Genomic DNA, 12,058 nt, shown 5'->3' on the forward strand with positions numbered 1-12,058 from the left:
GGCCAGCTAGAGAGCAACAACGATCATGATCATGCATTATGCATAAGTAACATTGGACACTAGCATGAGTAGGATATGAACACCATGAACATAAATATCATAGAGGCTATGTTGGTTTTAATTCAACTACATGCATGAACATGTGCCAAGTCAAGCCACTCGAACATTCAGAGGAGGACACTATATCATCATACTACATCATAATCATTTTAATGCAATGTTAATATCCAAGATAAATCATTATCCACTCCCAGCTACTTATGCAAGGCATGAGAAACTATAATCTCTAATAGTCATTGCAAACATGTTTAATCATAATGGGTTGAATCCTGGATACTAGGTTAAACATATTTACACAAATAGAACAAGTCAAGTTCATACCGGTTTCTCTCTGCCACGGCCAGTTCATTGAATATCATCATTATTGCCTTTCACTTGCATGACCGAACGATGTGAAAATAATAATAGTGCAAGAGTGTCATGGACTAAGCTGGAATCTGCAAAACATTTTATTCAACAGGAGAAGACAAGGTAAAATGGGCTCTTTATTAGTTCAACAGTTATTCATATGAGAGCCACTCAACATTTTCATCGCGGTCTTCTCCTTGGTACAACTCGAATAAAAGGAAAAGAAATTTAGAGAAACACACTGAAATATTTTCGAAGTTTTTGGTTTTCTTGAACAAGCAAATAAAAGGGAAAAGCAAAAACAAGAAAAACTATTTACATGGGAAAGCTCCCAACAAGCAAAAGAAGAACAAGGAAATCTTTGGGTTTCCTTTTAATAATACTACTAAGCATGCATGGAAAGTAAACTAGCTACAACTAATTTTTTTGGTTTTTCTAAAGTTTTTCAAACACACAAGAAGAAGGCAAGAAAAATAAAATTTAAACATGGATGATACAATGAAAAAGTGTGAACACCGACAAGATGAATAAGTGGACATGAATGTAATGTCGGTGAAAAACACGTACTCCCCCAAGCTTAAGCTTTTGGCCGAACTTGGTAGTCGATCAGTAATCTAGATGGTAGTTGGGGTATTGAGGAGCGAGCATCCACTGATCCCACCGCGGAGGCTCCTCATTTGCCTCTACTGCAGCTTGAGCGTTCCGGTAGGCGTGATGTCCATAGGCATAATCCTATATCCGCCCCTGGCAACAGAATCAAACAAAACAGGAGCAGGCAAAGAAATAATATCATGAGTTTCAATGCTAAAAACCAGGTTATATGGAATAGGAATATCAGGGGATTTATCATCAGTAAAATGGTGATGATCCATGGCAGCACGATCTAGGTAAACCTTGGTCAGAGGATAATCATGAGGGCGTATCTCAACCTCGAAGTGAGCTGCCAAACGAGTAGCATAAATCCCATCATGAATTTTACCCTTGGATTTATTAAGGTGGAGGTGACAAGCCACAATAGCTCCCAAGCTATAAGTGTTATCACCCTCTAATGCACTACGCAAAACAGAAAGGTCTGGTGATCTAAGTGCACCCACCTTCTCCCTAGCAAGCAAGCATTTTGCAATTAAAAGAACAAAGTAATGAACCGCAAGAAAATGCAAACCAGCTACAATGATGGCTGACACCCCTCTCTCATCTCCCACTGTAAAAGTATGATAAAAGGCCTCAAACTCAGCCGGCCTAGGCTCGGCCAAGATCCCATCAGAAGGGATCATGCATATGTTAGAAAATTCAGTAAGTGGTATCTGATGGTTTTCGGCATATAAATCAAAGCTCACTTCAAGAGGATTATTCCTAGGTGCGAAAGTAAAACTTTGAACAAAGATGTTTGTGAGGATTTGGTGCTGTTCACACTCATCTGCGATGAAGTCGGTGAGGCCGGCATTAGCAGCATATTGCATGAACTCCTGAAGGATTCCGACCTCTTCCAGGAATGGGGTGTGCGACCATTCACACGGCCGTACCTCCGCCAACCTCCGAGGATGGAGATCACTATCAGATGACTCCCCAATAACACCCTTGGAGTTCTTCTTTGAGCCAAACTTCCTAAAGATATTCATGGTTTTCCTATGAGCAAAATTCTGAAATTTATTAGCCCACAAAATTTTCTCAACAAAATTTCACAAAAATGATACCAACTACTCATAGGGATACATAGAGGCCATAGCAAGCATTCAAACCACTTAGAGCATTAAGAATTCAACATGCAAGCTCATCTACAACAGCACCAAGAGTGGCTAATTATTCAAAATATAAACCACTAAAACAAAAACTAATTGGACAACCGGTTGAGTCACATACCAAGTAACAATCCCCCGAAACAGTTTCGGAAATGAAGCTTTGAGCAAAGAGATCAAAATTCGCGGGTTTGGGAGCAAGAATACGGGAGAGCGAGCAATGGAGATTTTTTTCTAGAGGTAAGTGATGATGTGGTGTGAAGAGAAAAGTGAGGTGGCCCACGTGGGGACCACAACCCACCAGGGCGCCTGGGGGTCCTAGCGCACCCAGGTGGGTTGTGCCCACCTGGTGCACCTCCCTCTGATGTTATTTGCACCAAAAATTCAGAAATATTCAGAAAAAATTCGTATTAAATTTTCAGAGCATTCTGAGAACTTTTATTTTTGGGTCATTTTTTATTGCAGAGGAAATTCAGAAAAGAGACAAAACATGACATTTTATTTTATTTAACTAATAAAAACAGAGAATAAAAAGTAGGGACAGAAGGTAGTGCTTACTAAATTCATCAACTTAATACCCCTCAAAAATGATCCATTAATAAGGTTGATCAAGTCTTATTAATAACCAATTTCGATTAGCATGAAACCGAAGAACTTTCTTAAATCACTAAGTTACCTCAATGGGGATATGAATGTCCCCAACAATAAGCATTTCATATCTCTTTTTGATAGTAGGTAGAGGTATTTGAAAACTTCCAATAGTGATTGTCGGAGATTTTTCAATAATGACCTTGCTTATTGCAATCAATAACAGCCCCTGCAGTACTCAAGAACGGTCTACCAAGGATAATCGACATGTTGTCATCCTCGGGCATCTCAAGTATAAAAAAGTCAGTCAAAATAGTAACATTAGCAACAACAACGGGCACATCCTCATAGATACCGATAGGTATGGCAGATGATTTGTTAGCCATTTGCAAAGATATTTTAGTAGGTGTGAGTTTATTCAAATCAAGTCTTTTATATCAAGATAAAGCCATAACACTAACACCAGATCCTAAATCACACAAAGCAGTTTTCACATAATTCTTTTTGATGGAGCAAGGTATAGTTGGTATTCCTGGATCTCCAAGTTTTTTAGGTACTCCATCTTTAAAAGTATAGTTAGCAAGCATAGAGGAGATTTGAGCTTCCGGTATTTTTATCTTATTTGTGATGATGTCTTTCATATATTTTGCGTAACGAGGCATTTGCAACATATCAGTCAAGCGAGTGCGCAAAAAGACTGTCCTCAGCATTTCAGCAAAGCGTTCAAATTCTTCATCATCATTCTTTTTAGTTGACAGGAGTCGTAGCCTTCCAAGAACCAACGGAGAACCACAACGATCGTGCCGACAACGGCAACTACAGGGTACCGCTAATCTCTCAGGAACACGCTTATGCTAACCATGGGCTGCAGATGAATCAGGTTGCAGCGTCGATCAACGACCCTGGCACGGCGGCACCCGTTCCAACAAGGGAGACACGTTGGGGTCCGCTGGGAGGGAGCCAGGAGCAAGGCCCCTCCCCAAGGCACGCAAAACTAGGGGACACCCAGAGGTAGCCCTCTGCTGGTGTGGCTTCTACAACCCTTCCCCCAGCAGAGGACCCGTGGTCGCCGAGGGAACCGTTGGCGTCCCCTTTCCCTCTTTTTTGTCGTCCTGGTGACCGGTCGGCTCAAAGGAGGTCGAGGGTGGCGCAAGGCGGGGCCCTCGTCTAGCGATATGAAGCAAGGCCGGTACCTGTGAAGAAGGCCTGGTGCCTATGAAGCTCGCCGCCCGTGACACTCTCACGTAATAATGAGTTGGGGCTGTACACGCCCCAGAGTGTCAGGACTGCCGGCCTCAGGCCCTGGGGTTCCCTCCCATGCCTAGTGGCAGCCCTTAGCTCCGCACTGGTGAGAAGACTTGAAGACCCGAAGACTAGACTAGGTGCCGGATGCGGCCTTTTGCTTTGTATATCTCTTTCTGTGGCTTTGCTTTCTGGATCTGGACTTAAGTTGAAGCTGAATTTTTATCAATGCGCGCGGGGGGGGGGGGTGCCTTTTCTCGTTCGAGCCGTTTCTTGCCTTTTGGATCTCGTTAGGTTTGGGACTCATGTCCGTCGCCTTTCCCTCGCAAAGCTCCTCTCGAGCCGGACCGCGCAAACTGCACACTCGTCAAGCACACGCTAGCACTGCGCCTGGTGCTCACCTCTTATGGGCCCCCCTCAAACGGGGCGATAAGCTCCGCGGGATTCTCAGGAACTTGTTGCCTCACGACCCAGCCCTAAGCTGGCGCTGACTAAGGTAAACCACGTCGGGGAGCTCACCCCCAGCTTCATGAGCTCACGAGGACACATACCCACATCACATAGGAAAGTAAAACTCTGCAATTTGCTTACACGAGGGGCTCCCCCTCTCAAAATGCTCTCGCAAAGTCTTCCAAGGGCCACGCCCGAGTTTTGCGTGCAATTTGAAACAACAGGCAAACATGGGATCAGCCAAAGATATCACTCGCTACATCACCCGCGGACGCGTCACTCGCGTTGTCATCATCTTCGTCGGTGTCGCCGCCGCCGTCGGCGACGCCCACATCACCTTCATCTGCTATGACCACCACCGCGTCATACTCCGAGGTGAAGGCCCTAACCAACGCGTCAACATAGTCCTCTACCCAACACGCCAGGTCGCCCCGGACGGTCGTGGGTACGGGGGCAATGGCGGTGTCGAAGTCGAAGTTGGGGTCGACATTCAGAAGATGGTTGAAGACACGGGAGAAGGCGCGCTGAAGCAAGCCATGACCCCTATCCTCCACAAGCTATCGAGCTCTGGCAGATTGAGCCTCCAGGCACGTCACCACCTCAGTGAAGAAGGTCAGGTGGCTGGCGTTGTCATTCGAGTGAGGGGCTGGGGCGTTCTCGTCGCAGATGTAACCCAGGGCGGTGTTGGCCCTGTTTCGAAGGTCTTGAAGCATAGGAGCATGCTCGCGCTCCAGCGTTCCGTGTTGGAGCACTTCCTCCCTATTTTGCCGTGTGACAGCCTCGGCATCGTCAACTCGTTTCCGGAGGGAAAGCAGCTTGGCACGGGTGGAGGCCAAGTCTGCCTGCTCCGTAACCAGGGCGGCGGATGTGGCCTCCGCACGCCTCTCGGCCTCGTCCAACCTGGGCCTGAGGGCGGCGGCCCTGCCCGCACCCTCCAGACCAGCGAGCTTCAGCTTCAAGTCATACCTGCCCTCCAGATCTGCGCGAACCTCGGCCACCCGGCGATTGATATCCTCCTCGACTCCGGCCTCGCGGGCCCCGACGGTATGTTCTGCTTGAGCGACTTGATGCTCCCTCGTCTCCAGTCGCTCGAGCTCGAGGCTGCGCTCCACGGCTTCCAGGGCCAGCGCCTCCTCGCGCTGCCGGACCTCCTCTTCCTCCGTAGGCGTCCCTCTCAGCGATGCAAGAGCGGCCCTGCGTGCCTCCACCTGCTGCTCAAGGGACGCGCTCCAGGCCTAAAGCCCCCATGCGCGCTCCTCCGCAGCCTCGCGGCGGCGATTGGCCTCGCGAGCTTCTTCCAAAGATCGCGAGCAGGCCTTGTTGGCAATCTTGAGGGACGCCTCAGCCTTCACGTTCTCGAGGTCGCGCTGATAGCGACCAAGGTTGATGGCCACTCGCAGCTTGTGCCGCTCCTCCACCAACCGAAGACCTTCAGCCTCAAGACACGAGTCGACACCAGCAAGCTCTTCACCGAGGTGGCTCATCGCGCCCATCGCCTCCTGGAAGAGCTCGTGACGGACTACGCTGCGCCCGCGCTCGAGCTCGAACGCTCGACCTGCCTCGTCCTCCACCTCGGGGGCTGCGGGTGGAGCATCAAGTGGCGCGCCACCTCCCGGTTGGGGGCTGGGGGCTGGCGCCGTGCCTGACATCAGCCCATCCCTGCGAGGAGCCCAAGCTGATCGAGGCTCGCTGCTTGAAGAGGAACTGAAGACCGAGGTCAGCCAGCGATTGCTCATGAGCAGAGGAGGAGTCTTGGGCACGCTCGCCAAGCTCCACGCTAGACCATGGCCGAGGGGCGGCCAAACCACGGACTCAGCACGTCCCGAAGGCGGGGATGCTCCTCCGACCGACCCTGCCCCAGGGGCAGCAAGCAGGGCAGGAATGCCCAATGCCGACGGGGGATCCCTTCCTCTTGCGAAGCTCCTCAAAGTCCACACAAAGGCGACCGAAGCGCTGGACGTGACGGCCGGTGCGCGGCGGAGCCGAAGAAGACTCAAGAGGGATGGCCTTAGGGGAGCCCGGCTGAGGCGAACAGCCCGGCTCCTCCCCACTGCGACCTCCTGAGGCTCCTGGAGCCTCAGCCTCGGGAGCCGCATGCCGCATCTCCTTGGCAACCGATGCCTCAGGAGGGGGGTCGCAGGCCCCCAAGGACGATGCACCGGATCACCACCCGACATGTGCTCCTCAGCACCTGAGCTGCCGGCCCCCGTCACAGCTCGCTCCCCCGCACCGTCACCTAGGGCGAGCCTGGCACCGGCGGAGAAGAAGGGGACCACGATGACGGGGTTCTCACAGGGCCCCACCAAAATGACTGGCCGCAGCGCCCACTCATCAAAGGAAGGCATGTTCACGGCAAATGTGACTTTATTCTCGCAGCGGTACAACATGCAGCTGTTCCTAGGCATCTCTTCTGGTAGAGGGACACCTGATAGGACCATGAGCACTGTCTACCGCATGGCGAGAGGAAGCCCCTCCTCCTGAAACCTCATGTTGTCATGTCTGCTGAGCAAGTCCCACATCGGGCGAGAATGGCGCTGGAGTGGAGCAACTCGACGCCTAACGAACTCCCTCACCACCATGGGTGCAGTCACGCCAAGGTCCTTTAACCACCTCAGCCTGGCCCAGACGGGGCAAGGTAGGGGCTCGTGAGCTTCTGATGACCCCAGCAGGAGTTTGGAATAGCAGGCCCCACCGGAGCTTGGAGCAGAGGGTTGAGCACGCCGGCGTCAACAAACACCCATCGCGTACGGAACTTGCTTGTGGATGAAGGGAGCTCGAAGTCAATCCCCACACCTGCCGTCGCAGCCACGGCCTGGAAACCCACGCACCCTGAGCTCTGCCGGGGACCAGTGAGATGCAACGAGAAGAAGTGGTGGAGGAGTGCCACGGAGGGGGCGATGCCCACCATGGCCTTGCACACGAAGGCGAAGACCGCGAGAAGGGTCACGGCCTAAGGATCGAGATGGAGCATGTGGATCTAATAGTTCTCGGGCACCGCATTGAAGAAGGCAGAGAAGGGAGGAATCAGGCCAACCCAGAGGGCATCAATGAAGATCGGAACCTCGGTAACTGCCCGAGCCATGCTGGTGCAAGACCCGGGCCAAGCCGGCATCTCTCCCCACTCATTGAAACTAGAGGCAAGCATGGGGCGCACCTTGTCCATGGCCTCGTCGTTGAGCACCCGAGGCCGGCCGAGCGCCGGCTCGAAGGATGGAGGCGAAGTTGGCGAGGGCAGAGGTTTCTTCCCCTTTTCGGCGTGCTTCGACGCAATGGCGGTGAAGCGGGCGGAGCACAGGTCAGATTGAGAAGGCGGAGCAGGGCGTCGAGGCAGCAAGGAGATTGGAAGAGCCGGGCGTGGCGAAGGAAGAATAACTGTGTAAGAGGCGGGGCCGCATAGACAGGTGGATTCAAGGGCAGCATGGGGAAGCGGAGACGCCCACGTCCAATCAACCACCACGCGTCAATCGAGGCTGCAGGCTTTTGGGGGCCCGCGGTGCTCCGTACTTGGCCCTTGGATTCGCCATGAAGCCAAGCCCGAGCGCACCTTGGGCCCGGGGGCTACTGTCGGCGTCCTGGGAACGGGGGTCCCTAGATTTGCCTGCCTGCGGCCCGCGGCGTGGCTAAGCCAGGAGGCCGTACGACCCATCTTAATCAATAAGGCATCCAAGACCCTCGCGAGGCGGACGACGCAAGGCCTCCTCTTGGCCTAGCCAGGCAGGCTCACGAGGAGCGGAGATATCAAGGCGGGGCAAACCTCATGAGGCCCTCGCGACGTGAGCCATGACACACGACACCAGGCGGGAGCCAGGCGGGAGCCAGCGTGTGCAGCGTCCTTGTTTCCTCTTTGGTGCTATGGAGGCCAGTGCAGGCGAAGATTACCGAGGCATCAGGCAAAGGTTGCTATATTGGTGCAACGAGACCAAGACCAGGAGGACGGCAAGACGGAGGTCATCGTGGAGCCCAAGACGGCGTCACCACCAGAGCCTTTCGCAGGCGAAGACCACTTTTGTCAGGATAGCTTGTACTAGCTGTCCCCCTTTAAATTTGCCCGCCGTTGTCGGCTCCCTTTCCGCTCGATATTTGGGAAGAGGACTAGGGCCTATATAAGTAGAGCTAGCCACCATAGTAGAGGCATCACAATCAGACCCGATCGAGAGCCTACTCACAAGAACACCTCAACCTCAGGAGGCTGTTCTTCCCTTGTACTGTTCATCATCCGCCCTGGAGGCAATCCACCACCACCACACTGGAGTAGGGTATTACACCACAACGGTGGCCCGAACCAGTATAAACCTTGTGTCTTTCTGTGTTGCGAGTTCGTCGAGTTCGTCCACGAGATCTTAGCGAGCTAGGGCGTAGATTGGTGGGAAGGAAAGACTTCGCGCGCACCCCAGTGTTACAACCTTAATGGTTTGTCGGAACCCCACATCCGACAAGAGGAGGGCGATGCAGATGACGGTGCTACCGCCGATGGTCAGTCGGAATCAGCATCCTCCCGCCCGCTACCCACGCCGTCGCTGTTGCTGTCCTCCTCGTCACTGTCGCCCGAGGAGGAAGTTTCGTTGTCGGTGGAGCTCTCCACGTAGCACCCTAAGCGGGTTCCCAAGTGCCCAAAGACCTTGACGGAGAGCAGGTCGTTCTCCATTAATTTGACTGGAGAACATGCCCCTCTGATAGGCTATGGGCACAGGCAAAGGTCTTCTACCCACCATGGAGATACATGATGTGAGGGGCGGGAAAGTCGACATCGACTCGCATGCCGCCGTTCCCGCAGCCCCTCATATGCAGCCTCAAGGCCTGTGGTGGGTCAAGCTCCATTTCCCAAGCAAACGGAGTGGGGAGGCGGTGGTGACCACACACTGGCTTGTACAACCTGATGAAGAACTCGCGGGGTTGGTCTCTGACATGTCCCTCCATTGGGGGAAGAGCCGCTGGCGGAAGGGCGTCCGGTGCGCCGCCCCGTCCTCCTCTCCCTTGAGCGCCACGGCGGCCTCGGCCTCACCCCCTCCCTCTTCCTCTCACAGCGGGCTCCGCCGCCATGTGCTCCGGAGGAGGGGGACATGCTGTCAAGCAAAAGCCATCGTCGCTGCCATTGGAGTGCCGACGCGCCCTCCCACCTTGGCGAGTGGAAGAAAGGGACCAAGCAGGAAAGAGATGAATGCAGAAGGATGCTATCCATCTCCCCCTTTTTATAGAGGGGCAGAGTCGGGACTCAGCCCCCCAACCTAAGGGCGGCCGCCCCACTCGATCAATCCGGCCGCCAGAGGCGCAGGGAATCAGGACCGACCCACTGCTCCAATGAGCAACACCTAACTTCCCGCCTCGGCATTAAGGCTCGTGCCCTGTGTATCCACCACCTACCCTCCTTGAGGTATGAGGGACACGTGGCGGGCGGGCCGGAATTAAGAAGACAAGTGGGACGACCGTTTTCCACCCCGTAATCATGGGGCGTGGGCGCCATGAAGGCCATGACTCGAGTCCAGTTTGAAATGGGCCGCGCTCTTGTGGCTTCCTCTTTTTTGTGGGGAAGATGTGGGCCGCCTCTTTACTATTCACCGCAGGGTGACGCAAGCATGCTACGACCGTTCCACACCCGACCCCCACGTCACACACTCAATGCAAGTCGTGGAGAAGCACAATTGGCGACTGAGAAGGGTAAAACTCTGCCACGCGTGTCCGCGCATCGTTCTAGGCCTGGCCCAACAACGCTTCGCGCTTATGTGTGGCCCAGGCCCAGGGGCTCTTGTCAGTGTACAAAAGTAGGGGCCTTTCTGTACCCCTTTTACTTGTGCACGGGCAGTCATAGCCACACCTGTGACCCTTCTTGGCGGGGCAGAGGAAGGAAAGGAACGAGACTGCCAAGGCAGCACTCAAGCCAGAGGCATGAAGAGCGAAGGGGCAAGATGGGCTTCCCCCGGCAACACCCTTGTCGGGGCAGCCTACATAGCCCTGGCAAGAGCCTTGCCGAGGCGACTTGCCCGACACCAGCGAGGCCGCCACCCTTGAGCCTAAGAGCTCTGACACCATCGACAACATCGAGACCAAGACTCAGGGGCGCTCGCGTGGTGGCATGTAGATCTTTGTGAAGACCAAAGGCCTGCGAGCCTGGATAAGAACCAGAAGATGAAGACCCCCGACAAGATCCTTGCCGGGGTAGGCCGAAGACCCCTGGCAGGATCCTTGCCAGGGACGGCCAAAGACCCCCGGCAGGATCCTTGCCGGGGAGGCCTGCAAGACCCCGGCAAGGCCCTTGCCGGGGGCATCTGCGGAACCATGGCTAGGCCCGCACCCACCAAAGTTTCGCTGCCCCACAGCCGTTCCGACGCGGCAACCAGCCCACCAATTAGGCAAGCACCTGCGTGGCAGCATGCAGCTTCTAAGCCAACTAGTCAAGCACCTACGTGGTGGTGTGCAGATCTTTGTGAAGACCCTGTCACCGCACCAGCACGCGCGTCGAAGCAAGGCGAGGCGGCGACAGACTGGACGAGCTCTGTTGCCACCCCCGATAAAGCAAGAGGGCACGTAGGCAGTGCATTAAATGCGTTTGTCCTATGGTATCAGGCGATAAACTTGTACACTGTAGATACTTTCCACCTTCTATGTGCCACTGTGGCGACCCCTTTGACATATGAAAGGAGGCCCGAGGCATACTATGGAAGGATTCGGACTTTTGGACTGGGCACGCATACTAGCTAGTCCAAGAATGGAAGAGCACAAGAGAAACACAGACAAGTAGGATTAGGATTTTACACATCATTTGCAGCCTGAACCTGAGTAAAAATCCCCACGCTCTGATCACTAGACCTGCTCTTTGCGCAGCCCCACGCCCCGCCAACCGAAGAAGGGATTCCCTGGGATCCCAAAGGTGTCGTTTCCCCTGACAACTAATTTATGTTTAGGGGACCATGATCATGTACCTGGGTCGGATTCATGTAAGAGCCTCCCTTCCTGTTAATTATGGGCTCCTCTATTGGGCCTTCATCAGTGGGTTGCATGTTATCAACAAGTGGAAAATGTGTTTCGTACCAAAAATAGTATGCACTACATACGGTACAGGGGCACTAAAGGATCGGACCGTGCAAAGACTTCCAAAACATTGTGTTTGTCGTTCTAACAACACATTTATTCAACCAACAGACAAAATATACTTCTGATTGTACATTGAAAATAGCAGCAGCAACAACTAGGGCTTGGGGTGCAACCGAAGCAGTAAGCATGCCAGAAGAGTAAAGACGCAGCTCTCTCTTCCGAACCAAACATCAGCCATCGTTACAAAAGGGCTACCAAAAAAGAACAAGTGTATGCATCAAACTAAATAAAGATCCTACTACACCAAGTGTACGGATCTAACTAACTCGCTCAGTTAGACGTTACTATTTATTAAGCTGTGGAGATTGGCTGACGGCATAAACCGGATGGGTGCCTGATGGGGGAAACTCCAGCTAACAGGTCGAAGTATGATACTTGCGACCCTCTCTCCTACTTTGGGCTGCATAGCGTGGCGGCACATATCATGGTATGTTGCATGTAGAGACGCATGGTACGCTGTGTACACACAATTTTGCCTGATGAACGAAACCACGCTGCCATCATGATCCTTGCCGTTAGTTATCTCCTGGTTAATCGGATAATTC

Source organism: Triticum aestivum, chromosome 5A, assembly GCF_018294505.1.
Source record: "Triticum aestivum cultivar Chinese Spring chromosome 5A, IWGSC CS RefSeq v2.1, whole genome shotgun sequence".
Lineage (NCBI taxonomy): Eukaryota > Viridiplantae > Streptophyta > Magnoliopsida > Poales > Poaceae > Triticum > Triticum aestivum.